This window comes from Lactuca serriola, chromosome 8 (genome assembly GCF_051521515.1).
Source record: "Lactuca serriola cultivar US96UC23 chromosome 8, Lser_US96UC23_V15, whole genome shotgun sequence".
Taxonomy (NCBI): Eukaryota; Viridiplantae; Streptophyta; class Magnoliopsida; order Asterales; family Asteraceae; genus Lactuca; species Lactuca serriola.
In genome coordinates this window covers 208,319,076-208,325,544 of record NC_136415.1, presented here as the reverse complement: position 1 = coordinate 208,325,544, position 6,469 = coordinate 208,319,076, and positions in this window count along the sequence as shown.

Sequence of the window (6,469 nt, the reverse complement as noted above, 5' to 3'; positions counted from 1 at the left end):
TGATCATTACATCATCCAGCCCCATCGCTCCATTCCACATCTGCTTGTTGATAATTTCAGCAACCATTGTGGTATATTCTTTCGCAGCAGTCTCAAAAATCTCCTCAGCAACTTGAATCTGGAAATGACTCAAATGGTGAATGTCCCATTCTCCAAATTGGCACAAATCCCTTCTGTCATATAAACGAATGCACCCCTGCTTCAGTTTGATGACAGCAGATGTTGTAGTTTCATCAAACACCCAATAAAGATTAGTGCTTAGAGATCCATCCGTAATCAAGAAGCACTGGAATTTGTTTGACCTGATTTGTAGCAGGCTACATCATCACCTGAAGTGGATTGCCAGTCTTGGGATCAATAACATCAGGATGATCCATTATCACAGACTCAGCAATCTTCATAGCTGGAAACCCCTTCTTTACTTGGTCTTCCAGAAAGTGCTTGAAGCTTGTTGCTTGCTGGTTATCAGTTGGATTTGAGAACGGAGATTGAGATAGCTCCGAAAGATCCACTCTGGTCCATGAATTAAAATCATGACAGTCCTTGTAGAGCTCTGTATTGCCGCTCTTTCGGCGAACAATCCACATTTTCAGTGGATCATGAAAACCCCAAGAGATGATACCAGACCTATCACCGTACGTGTCTTTAAACCTTACGGTTTCGAGATCAGTAACAGTGATTTTGGACTGATTTCCCGGTGTATTCTTATCAGAATTCCTCTTGAATAAGATTTGTCCCTTCTTGGCAGCTTTCTCTTGTTTATCCCGAATGATCTCTGAAATATGCGGAGCATGGATGAGCTCTTCTTCGAAGCGATTCACGACCCGTGAGGTATCAGCAGTTGGCACAACAATAGGATGAGCCTGAGAGTGAAGATTAATTCTATATTCATCAGCAGTAGTCTTGTACTTAACACCCAAATATTCTTCAAGCTTCTTCTTTAGATCAAAGTAGATCGAGGTCAAGAGATTAAAATGAGCTTGGAGCTCAGAAATCTGTTTGGTCTTTGTTTCCCCATCTTCTTTGAGATCAGAGACTTGAATCTTTAAATTTATATTTTCACTTAGAAGATATTCAACTTGGATGCTAAGCTCAATGTTCTTCTAATCAAACACATTTACTCTTTTCTGAAGTTCATTGATCACATAATCTTCATCTCTAGACTGGCCTTCATTAAAAACGATCCCTTTTGCCTTAGAAGCAGTTGCACCGGTTTGCTCTTGAGCCAAAAACTAAGCCAAACGAATAAAAGCTTCTTCATGATCTGCCCCTGGAGGAGAGAACCCTGGTGGTATAGAGGGACCACCGGTTTCAAAAACGGTACTAGGGCCTTCACTGAATGGTTCTACAGTTACGATAGATGGAGTAGTAATTGGAGTAGTAGGCACGCCTTGAGAGAGGCCAGAGTCCAAAAACCTGACCCCAGGATCTCTTCTTCTCCTTTTTGATGGAGGTTGCACTGTCTGGTCTTCTTGTTGATCATCTTGAAGTGGCTCAAATATGGGCAAAGCACTGTCAAGGGGAGGAATCCCTGACACTGGCACCGTAGGAATCGAAGAACCAACCACTTTCTCTTGAGAAACGGGGGTTGAATAAAAAACGTCTTTCTTCTCCATTGTCTCCGTTACTGGGATAGTAACATCACTGACATTATCTAGAAAAGAGTTGAGATTTACGCTCATTAGGAAGTCATCATTTCTTCCAAAAGTTTCAGGAATGTCATCTTGATCAAATCCGGTAAGATCAAGGTCTTCAAATTGGTTAGACTGGGCTGTGTTCTTAGATGACCCCTCATTGTAATCTCCTTCGATCTGAACATTTTGTAGATTATGTTCCTCTGCAACTGATACATCATGAGCTTCAGCCTCTTCTCCCTCTTGATCCGATATTATGACCACATCTCCTTCCGAAATAACCCTTTCCTATGAAGTATGCTCTGAAGAAATTTTGTCTGACGATCCATGAGACTCGGTTGCTTCGTTCGGTTCGGCAAATCGTCCAAACATGACTAGAGGATGCAACCCTTGAAAGACCACCTTTCCCTTTTGATTTTGCTTAATGAGCCCAATAGTATGAGGACCCAAAGACTTCATATCCAATGTTTCTCCATCCTTCACCAAATAAGGAAATTGCTTGTTGATGAAGAGCTGAATAAATCGAGGGTACATCAAGAAAGTTTCCCGAATAGTAGCATTAATGTTGACCACGAACTCGTCTAGAATAAATCTTGAAAAGTTGAAGCCGATCCCTGCCGCGAGAGAAGCAATAGAGCCAGTGTTTCTCAGGGAAATCTCATCAGCACCGGATCTTCTGCTGGAGATACAGCTCATGAACACGTGGGCTAGAAATCTCCAATAAGGCGGCATAAGTTTCTTTATTGTTGGTGGAGTATCACCCTCGTATCCCATCCTCCTTAGAATCTTTTGAGCATCACTAATACCAATTTCCGTGGGAAAGGTTGGAAGGTCGTTAATCAGGAGAGTCTCTCTCACAAAGGTCTCATCAATGACAATCTTGCATCCCTGAATGATCGCATCTACAGTGATAGCTGCATTGTCATCCCTTGTCATCTTGGCAGTCTGCCAGAACACACGAATCATTTTCTGGTACACCGCAGTGTTCATCGTAATGGCAGAGCCCAAGCAGCATTCTCGAAGTCCGTGAATCATCGACTTGAAATCCTGATGTGCCACCGGAGGGTCAGCAAGAATCATCGCCAGGTTGTGCATATCTGCAAATTTCAAGGCTGCCATTTTATCTGCACTAAACCATACCAAGCGAGACAAAAAAGAAAAATGAGCAATTAAATTTTAAATGATTTAATTTTTGACCTCAAAATGAATTAATAATTTTTTAATTAAAATTAGGTCAAAGTCAAAGTTTGCGGTCAACATCAGAGTTTGCGGTCAACGAGGGTTTATGGCCGTAAACTCTTGACCATATGCTAATGACCATTTGGGGAGTTTACGGCCGCAAACACCTTACGGCCGTAAGCTTCGACCGTATACTCCGAAAACCCTTTTTGTCGATTTCAGCCTCAAAAACACGGTGAATCACACAACGAGATGCATATTCCTGGTCGAAAATGCAGTACCTTCAAGACTATCGGATTAATTTCGCAAAAATCGATGAAAAAAATTTCAGAGGAGAGAGAGGATGAGAGAGTTTGCGGCCGGAATCAAGAAAATGATGGAGATTCCGGCTATAAACCTCCTTATATACCCACTTTTCATTTACCTGATAACTACACAGTATAAGGCAGTCTCCAACACAGTCTAATATTTTTCAAAAATTTTTAAAAACAAATCTTTTAAGAATTAATATTAAAACTAAAATTAAAAATAAAATAAAATTAACTTTGCAAAATTAAAAAATAATAATAATAATAATATATATTTTTTTGTTTTTAGTAGTTAACAAAATAAAAATAAAAATAAAAATAAAATTAAAACTAAAATTAAATTAACTCCAACTAAAATATACAACTTAAAAATTTAATTATTGAGAATGAATTTGTGACGCTGAGATCAAAGTTGTTGGACAACCTTATTCCATTTGTCGGTACCCTTATTTTCACATCTTCGTCTAATCGATCGCCAGTATTGTGGTCCATTTAAACACGAAACATTTGTGACATAATTTTGGACAGTTTGCCAATAATATCACATTTTTAGCCCTTTTTCTTAAGTAAATTTCTTAGGGACCATTTATCTGACGACAACCAGGGATATTGTTACCCACCTAAATTGAGCAGCGAGATCTACAGACAATCTGTATGTGTTCAGTTTTAATTGTACTAGAACGTGTTTCCCGCTTCCTGATATGCCACTGCCATCAAGGACTTCCAGAATACTCCTTACACCGGGTGAGCAGACAATTATTAAGAGAGAAGATAGATTTAGAATGTGTTGTACATCCAGGTCGGATCTCTTCCAATCACGCAAAGGATGAAACATATGACTAACTGAAGTTTTTAGAGGGATTGAGAAGAGAATGGTGCATATACTGTGTACCAGGTCGGATTTGAGTCACACAGATGTGACAATATATGGCTAACAGATAGAAAGAATTGCATAGATAGAAGATGCAGAGAGATAGAGTTGCATATGTTACAGTCCAGGAAGGATCTCTCGATCACACAGAGGAGGCAACATATGACTAACAGATAGAAAGAAAGAAAATAACCATCTACAGACCTAATTTATCGGAATTCCGCAGTCACCCCATGCAACCGGAATTAAGGATAGAATCCACACATCGAGGAAAAGTGAATCCACAGTTCTAGATACGGGTTCTTTAGTGTGACCAGTAGATTCCCGTGTATATCTCCCTGCTCAACCTATCCGAGCATCGTATTGTCAGGCTAAATGGATCTAACTAGGTCAATGTTTGTCATGTCCTTGAATTTATTAAGTTCAACTCTCCCTAGTCAAGTCCATTTAAAATCTTTTGTGCCTACCAACGCATCAAGCACAAAGCGTAGATAATTCAACTTGGGTACATTACGCAGATTCAGATTGCCCATTATCACTTGCTAATTTCATTTCCTAGTACTACACCTACAAACAAGACTTTCAACAATATTTTTAATTTTCCGGATTTTTTTTATTGTTTTTGGATTTTTGGATTTTTTTTCTCCCCCTAAATTTGTGCATGAGAGAGAACAAAAATAAAATGAAATGCAAAAATTTAAATTAACCTACCTACAGAAACCAAAACAAATTTAAAAATTTTAGAAGAATTAAGAAAAGAGAAAAAAAAATAAAAAAAACTTAATCCTCAAAACAAATCATTTTCAGAAATCCCACAAGCACATCGAAGCGAGCTTTGTTAAAAGACTTAGTGAACAGATCCACCACATTATTTAAAGTGGGAACCTGTTCGAGCAGGATTAGTGAACGTTCATAACAGTCTCTGATAAAATGAATTTTAATATCGATGTGCTTGGTTTTAGAGTGTTGGACTGGATTTTTGGCAATTTGGATTGCAGCCTCATTATCACAGTAAATGGGGGTTTCTAAATAATTCAAACCGTAGTCCAACAACTGATGTTGGATCCAGATAACTTGAGAGCAGCAAGCAGATGCAACAACGTATTCCGCCTCCGCTTTTGAGGTTGAAACAGTGTGTTGTTTCTTGCACTGCCACGGCACTAATCCGTATTGACACCCTCCCGAAGTAGATTTCCTATCATGCTCACAGCCTCCATAATTACTGTCAGCAAAAGCATATAAGTTAAATTTAGAATTCTTCGGATACCAAAGACCCAATTTTGGGCTACCTTTGATATACCAAAAAATTCTTTTGACAGCAATAAGATGTGAAAATTTAGGATTAGCTAGATAACGTGCGCATTGACAAACTGCAAACATGATGTCAGGATGACTTGTAGTAAGATACATTAGCGAACCGATCATCGATCTGTAGAGCGTCTGATCTATGGATTCGCCATCCGGATCTGGAGTTAGGAGAGGTATTTCAGCCATTGGCGTCGATGCATATTTGGCGTCGTGAAACCCAAACTTCTCAAGAATATCTTCCACATACTTGGCTTTATGTAACAGGATCCCGGTTGAATTTTGTTTGACGTAAAGCCCCAAAAACATGGTCATTTCCCCCAATGAACTCATTTCGAACCTTTTTTCATAACACCTTCAAATTCTTTGCATAGCTACGGACTCGTTAAACCAAAGATAATGTTGTCAACATAGATTTGCACCAGTAGCTGATCATTACCGACATGCTTGATAAACAAAGTCTGATCGATAGTGCCACGAGAGTAACCATGCTCGAGAAAATGCTTTGTCAGAGTTGCATACCACGCTCGAGGAGCTTGATGTAACCTATACAATGCTTTGTCCAACCTGTAGACATGATTAGGCGAACCCAGGAGGTTGATCAATGTAAATTTCTTCCTTCACCTTGCCATACAAGAAGGCGGTTTTGACATCCATTTGGTAAACAGTAAAGTTCATGTAGGAAGCATATGGTAGGAAGATACGAATAGCCTCCAAGCGAGCTATTGAAGCATAAACTTCAGTGTAATCAAGACCCTTGACCTGTCGAAAACCGCGAACCACCAATCTAGCTTTGTTCCACACTATAACCCCTGAATCATCCTGCTTGTTTCGATAAACCCATCGTGTGTCAAGAGACTTTTTGCCCTTTGGCAACTCAACTAGCTTCCAAACCCCAAGTTTTTCAAATTAATGTAACTCTTCATGCATTGCATCTACCCAGCTGGGCTCATTCAGAGCCATTTCAACATTCTTGGGCTCTATTTGAGAGATAAAGCAAGAGTAAAGACAAGTATTGACATCTCCAATCTGACTTCTGGTTTTAATGCCGTCGCCCAGCTGACCAATGATGTTGTCGATCGGATGATCACGTTGAATCCTTGAGGGTATTTCCTGGATGATGTCATTAAGAGAGACAGGAAGACTGTGAATATTTACACCTCCCTCATTTG